Genomic DNA, 18,231 nt, shown 5'->3' on the forward strand with positions numbered 1-18,231 from the left:
AACAAACAAACAAACAAACAAACAAACAAACAAACAAACAAACAAACTAGAAGCCCATGCCAAGGCTGAACCTGAACTTGACATCTGCAGCTTAAATTCATATCTGTTTATTAGAATGAACCACAAGAAGTCCTATTCTGGCTACCTGTTTGTTCCTCTCTTCAGATATTTCTCCTTGTCTCTCTGTCTCCCTTCTCTATCTCTCTCCCTTATACTTTATCTGTCTTTATGTCTCTGTCACTTTCCTTTCCTCTTTCTCTCTCTGAGCACCACAATCCCAGGGTGAGGGAAAACAATTCCTAAGTGGTTTGCCACTTGAGAGAGAGTTCTAAAGAGTTTGGATATATTTTGCAATTCTTGACCTTTCATGGCATTATCTCTGTTTACTGAGCTTCACAGTTAAGGAATCTCAATTTGCTCATAAATTATCTCCCTCAAATTATCTTCTCCAATATCTGGTTATTTCCAATATGTCTTAAATAATTGTTTCCAGACATAGATCAAACTACTAGGGAAGGGTTTTAATGAAAGGCATTTTTAAGTCTATTCAAAGTTCAACCCAGAATTTCTTTAATTTTTATTTTTTTAATTTAATCTGTAATGGATTTTCTGTATTTAACGAGCTAGAAAACATTATAAACATGTTTCATTTTTCTTTGAATATATACATTCAGGGATATTCCTCTTTGGCTTTGGTACTATAGTTACCAACTAAAATAGTAATTGCATTTAACTAAAAAAAAAATCAGACCATGGGTATTTAAAAAAATAGATATTTATCCTTTTACGTCTTTCCTTTCCTAGACTACTCCCTCCATTTCATAAATACTGTACTCTCTATTCTACCATCTGAGAAGGGAGCAAATGTGTGGCTATTTATTCCAAAAATCAAAATGTTCATTCAAAAAACTTAAATAGAGGCACATCCCAAACAACTTGTCCTGATAAATATAATTTTATAATAACATCCATCCATCCATCCATTCAGTAAGCATTTACTAAATACTAGTTATGTTTCAGGTACTATGCCTGGAGCAAGAAAAAACACAAACATGATAAAAATAGTCTTTTCTCTAAAGGAGTATGCATTTTACTTGGCATGGGTGGGATGTAAGGCATGGGTGGGATGTGAGGGGAGACAACACGTACACATAAAATGCGGGCACAAAATGTATAAAAAGCATGTGCATTCAAAAATAATTGGGGGAACAAACTGGGGGGGGGGGTCAGGAAAGGACACTTTTAGAAGTGCTTAAAGGAAGTATGGATTCTAAGAGGCAGAGGTGAGGAGTGAGTGCATTCTAGCCATAGAGGCTGCCTGTCCAGAAGGCAGAAAGGCAAGACAGAATACCAAGTCCTGGGAACAGTGAATAAGCCAGCCTGTCTGAAAGGCAGAGTGAAAAAAATCAATCAACAAACATTTCATGAAGCATATCTTATGTGCCAGACGCTATACAAATCTCTAGGAATGCAAAGGCAGAAATGAAATATTACCTGCCCTCTAGAAGCTTACATTCTATCAGATGAGGCAATATGTACATACAAATACATGTACAACATATGCAAAAATAAATACAAATATGCTAAATTATCATTTAGTCATTAAGGGGGTGGGGGGGATTTCCTGCGTGGAATTTTAATCAGGAGACAGAAAATGATCTATGATTTAGTAGATAAATTCTAGGGAACTGCCAGAGGTAAATAGAGATTGAGTGATCTGCCCAGGGTCACACAGCTACTTATTAAATTCACACTTGCATTCAATTCTTTTTGATTTTGAATAGACTCAGGTTATTAGGGCAACAATCTATCCATTATATCAACAGTGGTTAGTTTTTTTTTTTTTTAAAGTTAGATCAGAGACCTCTCTGCTTGGTCCTGCTTAACATGATTCCTTCCCACCCTCATTCCTCACCCTACCTCTCTTCCCACCAATAACCACCAAAGAATCACCACAAGTTTCCTACAAAGCCTGAACAAGCTGGCTGAGAATAGGGGATTCTTTCCCAGTGCATGCCATTATGAAAAGATAGAATTGTAGTCTATTAATATGACTACTACAAATGGGGATAGGAGTGTCTGTAGCTTAACACAGCTCAAAGTGGAAGCAACGTTGAACGTATTACCCTGAAACTGTCTTTGGCTTAAATACCAAGGACTTGAAACAAACTGCTCTTATCGCCTTTTTCCAAACACAGTGACTTAAATTCACATAGGAAGTGCCAGTACCAGCTGCACTTTAAGTAAGAGGCACATGTCTTGATGAGATTCCAGAAAATGGAAACCAGCCCAGCTGAAGCTGGAGGTGTCGTCTTCCTCCAGCCTGCTGGGTGACACCATGCTGAAAGTGATGAAGTGATAATTAGAGGTTCGGGAGGTGAAACTCAGCATAGAAATTTGCCCAGTGGCCCACACTGAACACCCTGCCTTATAGCCAAGCCCTTATCTCCCGGGACAGAGCCCAATTACAGCCAGGGAGTTAAGATATTAATGTTTGTGGATTACCACAATGGCTTATGTTTGCTTTATAAGCACCATATTATATGGCTCAAACCAGGAGTGGGACCCTTTCAGCCTTTTTTCTATTTAGTGCCTTACGCCTGTCATAGAGAAGGTTGAGAAGCTCATAGATTTAGAGCTGGAAGGGACCTTAGAAGTCATCTAGTCCACCACCTTCATTTTACAGATCAGGAAACTGAGACCCAGACCCAGAGTGGTGAAGTGGGTTACATGAGTAGTAAAAAATAAAGCTGGAATTTGAATTCAGATCCCATAGCACAAAATCCAGTACACTTTCTACTACCCTATGCTATCTCACAGGGCTTGCTCCTTTTGCACAAGTGTCTGGTGGTATGATTCCAGAGAAGTCTGAAGACTGGCTGAGTCACCCTGGAGAAGTCACTTAACTTCTCAGTGCTCCAGGTAACAATCCAAAAGTATAGTTTTAAAGGAAATGTTGTTCTGCTTTGGTGGAGAGATTTCCTCCTTTGGATCTCCCTATACAGATGAAATAATAGGTAAAGCTAAAAAAAAAAAAAAGAAGGAACGAAAAAAGTAAGTTGTTGGGTATTGGAAGGCCAGGGTTCAGACTTGACTCTATCCCATATTAATCTGGGACATGGAGTGAATTTTGTTGTTCAGTAGTATCTGACTCTCTGTGATCCCATTAGGGTTTTTTCTTGGCAGAGATACTGGAGTGGTTGGCCATTTCCTTCCCCAGTTCATTTTGTAGATGAGGTAACTGAGGCAAACAGGGTAAAGTGACTTGCCCAGGGTCACAGAGCTAGAAAGGATCTGAGGTTGGATTTGAACTCAGATCTTCCTGACTCTAGGTCCATTGCTTTATCCACTGCACCACTTAGCTGTCCTATGGAGTGAATTTTCTAACTTTTTTTTTTTTGGTGGTTGAGAGGGAATCAATTTTTTTTATCTATAAAATGAGAGGGTTAGACTAGATAACCCTAAAAGTCCCTCATGATAATAAGTTACATTTGCATAGATTTTTTTTTTTTTACTTAGGTTTATGTTCAGTAGTGTAGGGAACTCTCAAGTAGGGACTTTCTCTACCCTTAGCAGCACCTTGCTGCAAATATTAAATCTTAATGAATTGCCTGGGACAGTAAATTGCCCAGAGACACATGACCAGTATATATTGGATTCAGGACTTGTGCCTAGGTATGTGTGGCACAAGAAAACTGGCACAGTTTTCTATTCACTAGGCCGTGCCACCTCTGTTATCCAAGATTTATACATTACATACATTATCTTATTTGAGTCTCCTGAAAACCCTGTGAAGTGATGCTAATTTCATGATTCCACTTTACAGATAATAAAATTGAATTTCATTGAAGTTAAGTGACTTGTCCAGGGTCACACAGCTAGTAAGTATCTAAGGCCGCAAAGGAGTCAAGATTTTCCTGATTCTAAGTCCAGTGCTCTATTTTTTATGTCAGGTAGCCAGCATATCTCTTTTAGCCTTAAATCCTAATTATCCTGAGGAAATTTTAAGAAGCAAAGTGCCTACTAACTGGCCACTTAGTGAGATAAAACATTTGGATAAGACAGATAGTAGTCTACTACAGAGAAAAAGCTCTGTTAATCAAAGAAGGGTGAGGATAGCACCTATTTTAAAGTTTCTTCCTGTGCTTAAGGATAAAGTTTTATTGTAAATGTTTTCCCTTTTCCGGCTTACTTGCCCCTCTCTACCCTCCCCACCCCAACCCAGTAGGCTGAGGTCTTATTTTAATTAAAGTTCATAGAAAAGTATTTGCAGCTGCTCTGTGGGCTGATCCCCTAAACATGGAATCTAGTGACGATTTCCTAAGGCAATTTAAGCACTTCAAAAAAAAGTTTTATTTCCTGTTTGAAATTCTAACATCATTTTTTATCAAAGTCTCCCCAGCTTGAGGCATTGTTAAGATTATTCAGTATGTAGCCCTTGATGCTTTACCTTTGATACTCTAACAGATCTTTGATTTTGTTGGTTTGGGTCACAACCCTTCCATGCCTTCTCATCCTTTGTGATTCTTGCCCATGTCTTTCTATAAATCTTCCACAAAAGATCCATCCAATGCATAGGATGCCAACGTCTTCATTTTGTGATGATTTGCCTAAAGAGTCCAGGTCTGCTTTGCCTAAGCCTACAGAAAGATAAGGTGTCATTCTGTTAATTATCTAGTAAGGGAGTATATTATCAGGGTGGTCTACCAGGTGGCTCTATTTGGTCCATCAGTTTCTCTCTGTCACTTGTGTTGGATAATCTTTCTAAAAGATAGCAGTATCACTGATCACCAGAGGGTATTTGGCCTGAAGACATCTAAATGCCTCCTTGAACTCCCACTCAGTGCCCTATCACCATCACCAAACAAGTGATTTTACTGATGGCACTAAATGATTTAGTTTAAGCCTGCTGGCTGGGTCCAGAATTAATCTGGGGATGAAAAAGATTATTCAAAATAATAAAATATAAAACCTGTGGTCTATACAAGCAATATAGTGGCTCAGTGGATGGAACACTAAACGTGGAGTCAGGAAGACCGGAGTTCAAATGTGGCCTTAGACACTTGTTAGCTGTGTGACCCTGGACAAGTCATTTAACCTCTGTTTGCCTTCATCCTCTGGAGAAAGAAATGGCAAACCATTCCAGAATTCTTTCGAAGAAAATCCCATGGACCATAAGAGTTAGATGTGACTGAATGACTGAATAGCAACAATGGTCTAAATGCAGTCCATGCCCCCTATGCTTACAGATCCAAAGTTATCATACTATGGTCACACAGTTTATTATACATAGTGAAAGGTCAAACACCTGTACGTGGAGACATTTGCTTCCAACCATTTCCTAAACCTTCTCCTATTGACTCTCTCAGTCTTGTAGAGTATCTTACAGTCATGGAACAGCAGCAGCAGTAATAGGAATAGCTATTTAGCTGCCATAAGTTTTGTTGTTTGTTCAGTCATTTCACTTGCTATCGACTCTTTGTGATCCCCTTTGAGGTTTTCCTGGCAAAGATACTGGAGTGGTTTGCCATTTCCTTCTCCAGTGGATAAAGGCAAACAGAGGTTCAAAGACTTGCCCAGGGTCACACAGCTAGTAAGTGTCTGAGGCCTGCTTTGAATTCAGGTCTTTCTGACTCCAGGGCTAGCACACTATCCACTGTGCCACCCAGTTGCCCCACATAGCATCGGTAGCTAGCATTTACATAGCACTTTAAGGTTTGCAAAGTATAGCAATGCTAATAGAAACTTGCTGCTGAAAAGATGGGCCTTAATTTCTAGGAAAAGTTCAGGGTTATGAAAAGAATTTTACAATTTTCTGAAGGCTTTCTTTCCTCCTCCTGTTTAATTCTTGGCCCCATTGTTCATTCGTTCTGTCTTTCTGAGATGGATAAGCTCAACAGACTGAGTGGCATAATCTAGGCAATTGACATTCTTCATCTGCTTGGATCTTTTGGAATATTTGAGCTGTGAGGGTTTATCTTTAGTTATTTCTTCATAGTGTAACCCCTTTATTTTAAAGAGGAAGGAACTGAAAGAGAAGAGACCGCTCAATGTTACTCAACCAGTTAGTAGTAAACTGGAGATCCAAACCCAAGTCTTCAGACTACTAGTACAATATTCCTCTCCATGTAGTACGGCGTGCAGGAGATAGCATAGCATAGTCTAGATTGTCACTTTCTATCTTTAGGAGTGACACACAAAGCTAGGCAGGATGTCCCAGCTGTGGCATGATTAGCACAGATGGCAATGAAATGAAAACTTCATTTACTTCTGGGTGTTGCTAAACCTCCAGCAATAAACCCTAAGATCATATCTAACTAATCCTGCCTTGGCCACTAGGCAGAATCACAAACCAAACATTTCCCTCCATCTCAAACCTTTGTACCATTTTGTCTGAGGCTGAGAATCAAATCAACATTATCTTTGCTGTGGTGAAAGTTGTGAGAATCTGCCATGGGCTTCTCTTATAATCTCTGTGGTCAAGATGAGGCTGTCTAGATCAGGGGTGGGGAAGCTGTGGCCTCGAGGCCACATGTAGCCCTTTAGGTCCTCAAGTGTGGCCCTTTGACTGAATTTAAACTTCACAGAACTGTGGAGTCAGTCAAAGGGCTGCACTTGAGGACCTAAAGGGCCACATGTGGCCTCGAGGTCACAGCTTCCCCACCCCTGGTCGAGACTGAAGCACTGACCATAATTCCCTGCTCACCTCACACCTTCCAAATCAACCTCATTCCTCTGGTTCCAGTATGCCACTCTTCTCTACCCTTCTGTTGTGCCCTCCAAGGCCCAATTTCTATTGTTAAGAAACTGTTCTTCATTTTAGATCTTTGCCACCTTCCAAAAAGAAAAGGTTTTATATGTATTTTGAATTTTCTTGTAGGTATACATCTTATTCTATTCTTTCCAATAGGACATAAGCTACTCAAGGGAAGGGGATGTTTCATTCTGTATTTTGCATGATATCTTGTGGTAAGCTTTATAGCTGCTTATTGAAGTGAATTGAGTATCAGGTTTGAATCTTGGCTTTGCTTAGTTCTTACCTATACTGCCTTTGGCAAGTCACTTAATGCAGTTTCCTTATCTATAAGGTGGTGAGACTAGATAATCTCTAAGTTTCTTCCCACCTCTAAATCTATAACTTCTGGTCTAATTGATCTCAAAGATCCCTTCCAGTCCTAAATTCTATAATTCCAATAATTCAGATTTGTTTTGTTTTAAATAACATTGTCAAAGTACTGGCTCACATTGAGTTTGTGTGCAGTGAAATCACCTTAATATTTTGCATATGACATGGTAATCATAATAGGCCTTCACCAACTTGTACTCTTTAAATTAATTTAAAAATTCTTAATGTTGGATTTTCCATTTATCTGTCTACATTTCATTTTGTTGATTATGGTCCAGAGTGATTTACATTTTGATAGGGGCGGGAGCTGAAAACTCCAAGGAATTAATCCCTAATGGTGAATTACAAGCACACTGACAGATGGTAGGGCAGATTTTGGGGAAACAGAGGGCTCTTCCAGGCACCCTTAATGTTATCTACTTTCCCTATTCATAAGCTTGGTCCTAGTAATAACTTTGACCGGTAAGTCAAAAAGCTGATCAGTGAGAAACTCTGCCAATAGCTGAATAAAAGGATCATGATTGAGAATCCTCAGGCTCAGCTCCACAGTGAGAATACAGCTGGGATTCCCTGTCACCAAATGGGGAGGAGGGGAGGCTATAAGGCTTGGTTATATCTTCTGTGAGGGCAAGGAGGCTCACCACTTTGCCCCTGATTTGCATCTGTTCTCTCTTTTCATTGCTTTCCATCTCTGTTTCTTCCTTCATTCCTTCTTCATGCCTCAGTGAACAAATCTATGGTCACTGGCCTCCTGTTGTCATTGATGTTTTTCTATTTTTAAGACTGAACATTTGTCACAGTGTTAGAAAATGTTGTATTTTTTCATCTTTCTCACACCAATATGACAAACCACCAAGAACTAGAGTTTGCCCACTTATAATGTAGATGACACAGTTGAATCTCTGTCATGAGTAATAAGGATTAACTTGCTTTTTATTTTTTTTTTGGCCTAGAGGACAAAATTAGGAACAATAGAAGTTTCAAAGGCAGATAGAAGCTTGAAAGAAGCAAAAGTTCCTAACAATGAAGAGCTGTCCCAGAATGTATTAGGAGGGCTAACCTAGGAGGTAGTAAGTTCCCCATCATTAGAGATCTTCAAATAGAAGGTGGTAGATTACTTGATGATGTTGGGGATTCTTTTTCAGGTATGGCTTGGACAAGATGGCCACTAAGGTCCCTTCCCACTCTGAAGATCTGGGATCCCTGCTCTTTCCTCAGAAATCTCCACCTTTCAGACCTCGTGCCTTTGTATTGATTTGTTTAACGAATATTTATTCAATCCAATTCAATTACCATCAATTAAGTGTCTACCATATGCAAGGCACTAGTATGCTTGGCAAGTCACTTAATTTTCATGAGCCTCAGTATCCTCCTCTGTAAAATGAGGGTGTTGGACTAGATCAGTTAATCAAACAAACACTTTTAAACATTCCTACTATGCCTCAGGCATTTTGTTGAACACACCAGATATAAATAAAATGGATAAAACAATTTCTACTTGCAAGAAACTTAGAATTCTATGTAAAGAGATAAGTAAATGCAAGGTAATTTGAAGGGATACTGTTAACAACTTACAATATACTTATTAAACAATCACGTCTTGCTTCCCAAGTGTGCTGTTTCTTAGTTTCATAATAATCTTATTCTGAAAAGTCAACTGTATGTTATTTAGTGCTATTAGCATTAGGAATTTTTTAAAAGGTCATTAAAAAGATATTTCTGTAAGGGAGCCCCTAAAGTTTTATGTAAAAGCAAGGATCTTACCATAGCAAAAAGTTTGAGTATCACTGGTCTAAAAATAGTACAATGTGATATTCCAATACTTATAACTACAAAGGCAGTAGGAAAGTTTCAGGGAAATAATATGAGAAGACAGTCTGGTATGGGGCAGAGATTAGGTGATAGAGTTCTGATTCAGTTCTGCGCTTAACATTTTTGGAAGGACATTGTTCAACTGGAAAGCATCCAGAAGTGAGTGACCAGGATGGTGAAGGGGCCTTGCCACAGAAGGATCAGGAAGTGGAGGTGTTGCATTTAGAGAAGATAATGACTAGGGATACAATTACTATCCATTGAGTAAATGATGGGCTATTATAAGTGAAAAAGGTATTAGACTTGTTCTTCTTGACCCCAGAACCAGGAGTAGGAGCAGGAAGTTCCAAGGAGGCAATCAATTAATAAGCATTTATTAAGAGCCTACTATGTGTCAAGCACAGGCAGCTAAGTGGCTCAGTGCATAAAACACTGGGCCTAGAGTAGGGAAGACCTGAGTTCAAATCCAGCTTCAGACACTCACTACTTGTGTGATCCTGGGCAAGTCACTCAGTTCACTTCCATTTGCCTTAACCCACTAGAGAAAGAAATGGCAGACCACTCCAGTATCCTAGCCAAGAAAACCCCATATGGGGTCACAAAGAGTCAGGCAAGATTAAACAACAACAACATGTACCAGGTACTATGCTAGGTGCCAGTGATGCAAAGACAAAAATGAAACATTACTTCCCTTAGGGAAATTACAATATAGCCAGGAGAGACAACATATACATGCATAGGAATGTAGAAAAAAAATACAAGATCATTTCAGGGGGAAGGCATCAGCAACTAGGAGATGTGAGATTGGAACTCAGATTTTCTAGCTCCAGGGCCAATGTCCTTTACACTCTATCACATGTGCTTTCATTCCTCTTCTGGCTGTGCTTCTGACTCCAGAGTTTGTCATCAATGCTCAGCTGCCTTCCTACCCTGGAATATCTCTCTACTATGCCAGGACACTTCTCCCATTAATGAATTCCTTCCAAAAGAAGCCATTTTGGGGATGGGTCTGCTGGACATGCTTCATTCCCCTCCCAGCTATGCTTTTAACTCTTTGGACTTTGTCATATGTTCTTACCCCTCCCTATCAACACACTGATTTTTCAGCTCCCCTTTATATATTGTCTTCCTCCACTAGAATGTAAGCTCTTTGAGGAAGGGACTATCTTTCTTTTTGCTTGCATTTGTATCCTCAGTCATTGGCACAGTGTCTGTCACATTAATACATACTACTTAGTGCTTGTTGCCTATTTTGATAGAAGGCAACATTTCCTAACAATTCAAAGCTATCAAAAAGTAGAATGATCTATTCAGGAGGCAGTAGTGATCCTTCTCACTCCAAGCAAAGCCTGCAAGACAAGGCCACTTAGCAGGTACAACGTGATATGGGAGTTATTATTCAGATCCAAGTGGATCTAAATAGCCCTTTTAACTGACATTCTGAGACTGATTTTGAACAAAGTTATCAGTGGAGAGATGAAGGAATTGCAAATCGCCAGTCCCTAGAATATAACAATGAGCTCCAGAACAATTGACACTAATTAATACGTTAGGAATGAGTTGTTATGCATCATTCCTTTTATTGGAAGTCACACATCCGTACAAGATAACACAATATTGTCTTATAGTTTGAGAGGCAGCATATTGTAACATGGTAAGACCACTGTACTTGGAGTCAAGGGAAACTTGGGTTCATACTTTGGCACTAGCTGTTTGATAATGGACAAGTCAATTAATCTCCCTCAGCTTTGGTTTCCTTATCTGTAAAATGGGGTTAATAATACCCATAGAGATTACCTTACAGGGTTGTGATGAGGATCAAAGAAAATAATGTATGTAAAGGCCTTTACAAACCTTAAAGCTCTCTATAAATGTCAGTTATCATCATCATAGAAATAAATAATGGACTCTCTCTATGAGAATCAACTCCAAAAATGTTAGGGCAGCAATATTTGTCACAAGATAATTAATATTATAGAATGTTTGAGCTGGAAAGGAATCTTAAAGATTATCTACTCTACAGGATCACAGGATTTAGAGTTAAGAAGGACTTCAGAGAACTGAATCGAGTTGAATTGAAATTGGTGTATGTCCTCTTGTCCAATTCCCTTTTCTTCCAGATTCAGAAACCGAATACTAGAAAAGTGAAGATGCCTGCTAGTAAACATAAATAAACTAGTCAGAATTTAAACCGATGTCTTCCGATGTTAAATTCTACATTGCTTCACCCCTTTATTTAAAGTTGTGGAAACTAAGGCCTACAGACATGAGGTGACTTGTCCAAGGTCGGACATTGAGTCAAAACCTGGAGTTCTGACCCCCACATCCAGTGTTCTTTCTGTTCTGGCACCCAAGGAACCTTAGGATCATAGATACAGAATTGGATGAGACCTCAGAGGTTGTTCAGCCCAAGCTCCTCATTTTAAAATTGAGGAAAGTGAGGCCCAAAGAGAGAAAATGAATTGTCAAAAGTCATTCGTCTTGCAAATGGCAGGGCTGTGACTGAACTTGGGCACTTTGAGTCCAGATCCCATGCCCTTTCCCTAAGAAAAATGCGTGATGTCAGCTTTGCAATGCTTTTGAAATGAAACATTTGATGGCAGTTGAACACTAAAAGTCTAGAAAAATATTACACTAATACTAGGGTATAAACTCCCTGAGGGTAGGATTTGTGTCTCATAGATCTTTATCACTCTCTCATTGCTTAGTTTAGCATTCTCTCACAGTGGAAACAAAATACTTATTTAACGCACATTATTTTTAGGTTTTAGAGACACATGCGACTGTTAATTTTGACTGTTGTCCTATCCTTATTACCCATACATTCATGGGTGTGGCTTGCGGCCTGAATATGTTTATGTCAGAATTTGCAATGATGGAGGAACAGTCACTAATTATGGGGACAGGAGATGAGGGAGGAAGTCACTTAATGGTTCATATCCATAGATCCAGTGATCCCACTTGTGGACATTTAAAAGAAGCCAAGTCAAGTCAACCAGTATTTGTTAATATGTCCAAGGGGCTATAAAAATGTGCATAGCCTTTGACCCAGCAATAGCACTTCTAGGGCTGTATCCCAAAGAGATCATAAAAATGGGGAAAAAACCACATGTACAAAAATATTTATAGCAGCTCTATGTGTGGTGGCAAAGAATTGGAAATTGAGGGGGTGTCCATTGAAATGGCTGAACAAGTTGGGGTATATGAACGTAATGGGTTACTATTGTGCTGTAAGAAATGATGAACAAGTGGACTTCAGAAAAACCTGGAAGGACTTGTATGGACTGATGCTGAGTGAAGTGAGCAGAACTAGGAGAATATTGTACACAGTTAACAGCCCCACAGTGTGATGACTAACTTTTGATAGACTTAGCTCTTTTCAGCAATGCAAGGATCTAAGACATCTCCAAAAGTCTCATGGTGGAAAATGCTATCTACATCCCGAGAAAGAACTATAGAGTTTGAATGTAGATCAAAGCATACTATTTATTCTTTTTATCCTTCTGTTTTGTTTTGTTTCCTCTTTCTTGTAGTTCCTTCTATTGGTTTTAATTCTTCCTTACAACATGACTAACGTGAAAATATGTTTAATAGGTATGTATATATACAGCCTATATCAGATTGCATGTTGTCTTGGGGAGGGAAGTGGGGAGGGAGGGGGAGAAAAATTTAAAACTCAAAAACTTATGGAAGTGATTGTTGAAAACTAAAAATAAATTGATAAATTAAAATTTAAAAAAACAAGTATTTGTTAAGCACCTTGTTGTTGTTGTTGTTTGTCCTATGTTCTTGAAGAGGACCAATGACATTATGAAGGTGAAGTCTTGACTTGAAAGTGAATTAGATTTAAGTGAGGCAGAACTTAGTGAAGTCATTAGAATCATTCTCTCCTCCAGAATCATCAGAATCCAGTAGCAAAACAAAATGACAGTCTATGGACCAGGATATAGTGGGTGACCCGTCTTTTAAGATTAAGGTCTTTTCTCAGTTCTCAATTTGTCTGAGGCAACACCCATTCAATGATTAAGGGCTAGGTAAGAATTGAAACAAAAGATGGCTAAGTCTACTATCACAAAAGTATCAATCTGGGAAGGGAAGATCCTCAGAGTTTCTGACCAGGTAAGAAAATTTGTTAAGCACCTACTGTGTGATAGGCACTGTGCCAAGGACTGAGGATACAAAGAAAGGCAAAAAAAGTTCAAGGAAGGAGCATTTCCCTGTATACCACAATATTTGCAAAAGTACTTTTTATGCTGGCAGAGAAAACAAAGCAGGTGCCCACTAACAAAAGAATAACAAAACAAATTATGATATGTGAATGTAATAGAATACTATTTCCCAATAAGAAATAATGAATATGAGGAATTCCTGGAAACCTGGGAAGATCTGTGGGAACTGATAGAGAGTGAAGAAAGCAGAACCAGGAGAGCAGTATACAGAAGGACTACAAGATGTAAATGATAATAATGGAGAAAAAAGCAGCTGAGCATAATTAATTGCAATGGCCAAACTTATTTGCAGAAAAAAAGTGAAACTCACTCTCCTACTCTTAGTTGAGAGGTGGAGGACTTAAAGTGCGGAATTCAACATTCTTTGGCAGTTATGGTTGCTTCATCAGTCAGACCTATTTACCTTTTTCTTTATTAAAAGGGAGAATTCAATAGATTGGGGTGTATATTGAGATGTCAATCAATCAATAGACATTTATTAAGTGCCTACTATGTGCCAATCATTGTGCTAAGGGCTGGATCTAAATGTGTTTTCTAAGCAAAAAGTATCAATAAATCCTTTTTTTTCATAAAAAATTAAGAAAATGTGTTTATGTTGGGTTATAGTATTTTTCATTGTTGCTGAAATCAGCAAGACACTGATTTGAAAAAGTCTTCTTCACCCTCAAAACTAAATGTTAACAAACTGACCAATGATTGAAAAATCAAAACTACTTGGTCTTGAATGACAGAGGAAATCTTCCTATGGCTCTCACTAACTGAGGGACTTCAATAAAGCAGTGGAAATACTTTAAGCATGTCAGAGCTTAATCTGAGTCTATCGCAAAGAAGAAGTTAGCAGACTTCTCTGTGCTGGAGCATCATGCAGTGATTTGACTCTATGCTAGCATTTCTAAAATAGATAAAAGTTGCAGAACTGACTAACCATATTTTCTCTCAACTACTAGCTACTTCTCTGCTCATTAAATTGCAAAGGCATTACTTTCTCTAGCACAAGTGTCTTCCCTTTATCCTGCTCCACCCCCTTTATTTCTTCTAACTTCCTTCTCCAGGGCAGCATGGTCTAGTGTATAAGAGTGCTGAACTTGGAGTCAGGAAGCCCTGAGTTTGAATTCCAATACAAGCTGTGTGATCCTGGGCAAGTTACTTAAACTCTCTAGGTCTCTGTTTTCTTATCTATAAAATGAGCGGGTTAAACTTGGTACACTTGAAGGTAACTTCTAAATCTTAGATAGTGCCTCCATTTTCCTCTGCCCTTTCTTCCTTTAACTTTCTTCCTTCTATTATTGTGTTTCTCATAGTGATCTGTGTACCTAGGTGTTACAGGTATGATTTTGATAGGCAGTTTTACTTAGACACTATATATATATATATATATATATATATAGTGTGTGTGTGTGTGCATGCATGTGTGTATATCCACATATATCCACATATATAATACATACATATGGGTATATACATACATACATACACATACATATACATACATATATATATATCTATAAAACCACAAACCAAAACATTCCTTTATCTACCCATCTAATTACTCATTTGTCAATCCATTTATTCAATAAGCATTTGTGAAAATTTTTCTTGTTTAGTTGTTTCAGTCATGTCCAACTCTTTGTGACTCCATTTGGTTGTTTTTTTTTTGAGAGGGACAAAGATTGTTAGGGTGATTTGCCAATTCCTTCTTTGGCTCATTTTTCAGATGAGGAAACTAGGCAAACGGGGTTAAGTGACTTGCCCAGGGACACACAGCTAGTAGGTATCTGAGGCCAGATTTGAACTCACAAAGATGAATCTTCCTGACTCAAGGCCTGGCACTCTCTACACTGTGCCACCCAACTACCCTATTTGTGAAAAAAATATTAATTTGCTTAAATTGTAGACATATATGCCATAATTCAGATTGTAGCCACTTATGTCAAACAGTAATGGAGAAAAAAGATATAAAGGAAGAATAGGGTCCCTGCCCCAGTAGGGGTTCTGATCCCATTTTACTCTTAGCAGTGTGGCTATGGCAGCCCTTTCTCATCAATGGCCCCGAATACTACTTGCTAGTGGAAAAACCGTGTAAAGTTCCTACCAACTTGGGAAAATGGCAGCTAATATGACTGTATTCTGCTTCCTGCGTTCTCCCAGACACTCCAGTTAGAGTAAAGTTTGAAACTATGTGCTCCCAATCAGAAACAGATCAAATATCCCAGAAATGGATGCTTATTGATGGGAAGTAAAAGGGATTCTAGACATGTTGTTTTCAAGAGCCATCAAAAACATTTGGGCTGTGTAGGGCCTTCTACAATTTGGCTCTAACCTGCTTTTCCAGCCTTGCTTCATCTTATTGTCCTCTATTGTTAGTTGTTTTTATCCAAACTAGACTGAATGTTGAGTCTCCCAATCTCATTATGCCATTATCACTCTATGAATTTGATCAGATAGAGACTATACTCCTTATTCTTCTGCATATCTCAGGATCTCTGTGTTCCTTCAGCATTTAGCTCAGATACTACCGTCTTCATGAAACCTTCCCTGATTCTCCCCGTCACCCAATCCCTTGTTGCTAGTGCTCCCTCTGAACTCAAATTACTTGGTATGGACTTATCTATGCACCTGTCAAAATTTCCAGTACATAGAAGCTCCTCGGAGTGGGGCAAGGCAGGATTTTCCATTTTTGTCTTTATATTCTCAGTGACTAGCATAGCATCTTGCAAACAGTAGGCACCCAATAAATGTTTGTTGAATTGAATTGGATCCTTTTGATATGAAAATGTCTTTCAAAGAGAATAGCTTTTTTTTTAAATAATGGAAGCTATGTTATAAAACTTCTTTATTAAACACTCCAGATAAACATATTGCATTGACACCTAGTGGCTATGTAGGCTGATAACAGATAGACATACTCTACTGATATCACACATAGAACCTTCATGTGTTTTGTCTTAAAGTCCTATGGACCAAAGTTAGGATCAAATAAGATATCAGATTCAAATGAGTTGGGAATTCAAAAGCAGCTCAGAAGTCTGGCATGATTAATACATTATTTGAGAAGTTCCAGGAGTACAAAGGCAAAATATTTCATAGAACTTTAGAAAATCATAATTGGAAGAGATCTCAGAGGTCATTTAGTACAACCAATACCTGAAGGGTATGTGTGGATACTGTTCAAAGTTTACTCAATCAATGGTCATTCAGCCTGCACTTGAAGAAATCTGGCTATGGGGAACTCATTACCTCTTAATATAGTCTATTTCACTTTGGGATAATTCAGATTATTTGGAAGTATTTCCACATGTGGGGTCTAAGTCTGCTTCTCTGCACCTGCTGCCCATTGTTCTCGGTTCTCTCCTCTGGGGACAAGTTAAAAAAAAAGTTTAATTCTCCCTCCACCTGACAAGTTTTTAACTATTTGAGACAGCTATTGCGTCCTTGCTAGAATCTTCTACAAGAAAAATATCTAGTTCCTTCAATTAATTCTGTTGCCTTGCCATTCTTGTTACTCTCTTCCACATGTAGTCTCTTCCTCTGGACCTTAATTTCTTCTATTTGGTCAGCCTAAGATACTATGAGCTTGCCAACTGTTGACCTATCTTGAGCATTCTATCCTTTAAATCTGCCAGGTCTATTACATATGGACAATTATTACCCAGCTCTCCCATTCTATATTTCTAAAGTTGATTTTTTGAATTGAATTATAATTTTATGTTTATCCCTGTTAAGTTCATCTTGTTCAATGTAGCCCATTATTATAATCTGAAAAGATCTCTTTGCATTCCATTTTTTGTCAAGTGATTTGTTAGTGATTCCTCCCAGCTTTGAGTTATCTGCAAATCAGATGAACACAAAACATATGTGACAAGCCAAGGTATTGGTGAGGCAGCTAGGTGGTGCAGTGCATGGAGTGCCGGATCTGGAGTCAGAAAAATTTCTCTTTGTGAGTTCAAATACGACCTCAGACACTTTTTTAGCTGTGTGACCCCAGGCAAGTCACTTAACTCTGTTTGCCTCCATTTCCTCATCTGTAAAATGAGGGGAAAAGGAAATGGCTAACCACTTTAGTATCTTTGCCAAGAAAACCCTAAATGGGGTCATGAAGAGTCATATATGATTGAAGCAACTGAAAGATATTGATGAAAATGTTGAAAAGATCAGGGTCAAGAGGCCTGTGAGTGCCTTCATCTGACAGTCTAGTAACTCCATTCAAAAAAAAAGAAATTAGTCTAATCTGGTATCTTTCAAGGGTATCCTTGAGACAGCACGGCATAGTAGATATAATTCTGGACTTGCAATGATGGAAAACCTGGTGTGGAATGACCCCAGAGACACTTAATAGCTCAGTGACCTTGGAAAAATCATTTAGATTCTCTGAACTTCAGTTTTTTCTTTTGTGACATGAAGATAATAAATGGTACACAGGTTTGCAATGAGGTTCAAATAAGACAATGTGATTAAAGAGCTTTGTAAAGCTTGAATTGCGATGTAAATATGAGCTGCTGCAAATTTTAAAGAGCTATGTAAATTTCAGTTATTTGTTATCATTGCCCTTTTTGATAACATTGAGACCAGACCAATAAGAGTTTTCTTAATTTGTTTCTTTGTGTACTTTTTTTTTTAATAAACATTTTAGAGCAATGACTGTGGAATCAGAGGACATGTGTTCAAGTCCTACTCTGATGCTTACTACCCATGTGACCTTGGCAAGTCACTTAAAAGCTCTGGGTCTTAGTTTCCTCATCTGTAAAATGAGGCAGTTGTATTAGATGATCTCTAAGGTCCCTTCCAACTTGAAATAGATGATTTTCTCTTTGAATTTTGGTTTACAATTTCATTGTTTTCTAATTCTTGAACCAAAGATTTCTTTGTTTTTGGATACATACTGAATGCCAAATTGCAAATGGGCTGGTTTCTGCATCTGAACATCTACACAAACCAAGGTACATGGAGATATAGGAAGAGGATTAGACACATAACACATCCAAAATCCACAGGTATATGAGATTCCTTGACTTTTTTTCTTTAAAGAATCCATTTCTTTCCTTTCCTCTGGGGAAAAACTTCATG

At 38.4% G+C, this 18,231-nt stretch overlaps 1 protein-coding gene across 1 annotated transcript in view; it reads right to left on the minus strand.

The window, feature by feature from the left end:
* The window catches only part of ADGRL2 (adhesion G protein-coupled receptor L2), an 834,153-nt gene that overhangs the window by 586,906 nt on the left and 229,016 nt on the right, over window positions 1-18,231 (minus strand). Inside the window, exon 3 of the mRNA XM_027873936.1 lies at window positions 4,451-4,640. The gene's annotated coding sequence lies outside the window, so the exon portion shown is untranslated. The remainder of the gene's footprint in view (window positions 1-4,450; window positions 4,641-18,231) is intronic.

Source organism: Vombatus ursinus, unplaced genomic scaffold (assembly GCF_900497805.2).
Source record: "Vombatus ursinus unplaced genomic scaffold, bare-nosed wombat genome assembly UNPS02014803.1, whole genome shotgun sequence".
NCBI lineage: Eukaryota > Metazoa > Chordata > Mammalia > Diprotodontia > Vombatidae > Vombatus > Vombatus ursinus.